The sequence below is a fragment of the Penaeus monodon genome, chromosome 1, assembly GCF_015228065.2.
Source record: "Penaeus monodon isolate SGIC_2016 chromosome 1, NSTDA_Pmon_1, whole genome shotgun sequence".
Lineage (NCBI taxonomy): Eukaryota > Metazoa > Arthropoda > Malacostraca > Decapoda > Penaeidae > Penaeus > Penaeus monodon.
Window position 1 is genome coordinate 6,190,432 of NC_051386.1, and position 845 is coordinate 6,191,276.

Below are 845 nucleotides of genomic sequence, written 5' to 3' on the forward strand. Positions count from 1 at the left end.
CTAGATTACATTCTACATTAAGTAAATATTTTTAAGCAGGATCGAGTTATTTAAACCACTCTCCTTTTTCTATTGTGTATTAAACTGGCTCCTTGTCAATATCAGTTTTTCTTCCTTTCAGTTGAACTCTGAAAATATGTATGTACGTATCTGTGCCCAAGTTGTGGCAGAATATGGTAATAATTTTAGAAAATTTTATGAATAAAGTGGATTATATCTTTAATAACACAAATTAATGATTACGGAAAATTTAATTGATTAATCACATAAAAATGTGCACACTAAATTATCAGATATTATAAACCGTTCATAATTCATGAATATTACGAGAGATACCCTAATTATAAGAATAAGATCAAAATACAGTATGCCCATGCCGAAAGGTTTGTCAGTTGAGTGGATAAAGAGGGTAATAGAAGCGGAGAAAGAACTTGGTGTTTACGGATTCAAAATGCTTCCCGTGCCGGGAATCGAACCCGGGCCTCGCGGGTGAGAGCCGCGTATCCTAGCCACTAGACCACACGGGATGTAATTAGGAAGGTTTAATAAATTTATTTCACGATATATGGAATTTGGATACATGTGTTCTACAAATTATTCTTAATTAATACCTGAAAAGCTACGTATATTATAGCACTCTCTCTCTCTCTCTCTCTCTCTCTCTCTCTCTCTCTCTCTCTCTCTATCTATCTATCTATCTATCTATCTATCTATCTGTCTCTATCTCTATCTATCTATATATCTCTATCTATCTCTCTTACACACACATCACTCTCTGTTCTTTAGTTTCAGAGCGACAGTAACCATGAGCGTATATTGACATACGTAAGGAAGGTTGAGTTTTC

General features: G+C 34.6%; 1 non-coding gene across 1 annotated transcript; it reads right to left on the reverse strand.

Moving 5' to 3' along the window:
- Positions 1–455: 455 nt before the first annotated feature.
- Trnae-cuc lies at positions 456–527 on the reverse strand. The gene has a single exon. It is a non-coding gene; the product is annotated as a tRNA-Glu (tRNA).
- Positions 528–845: the final 318 nt, after the last annotated feature.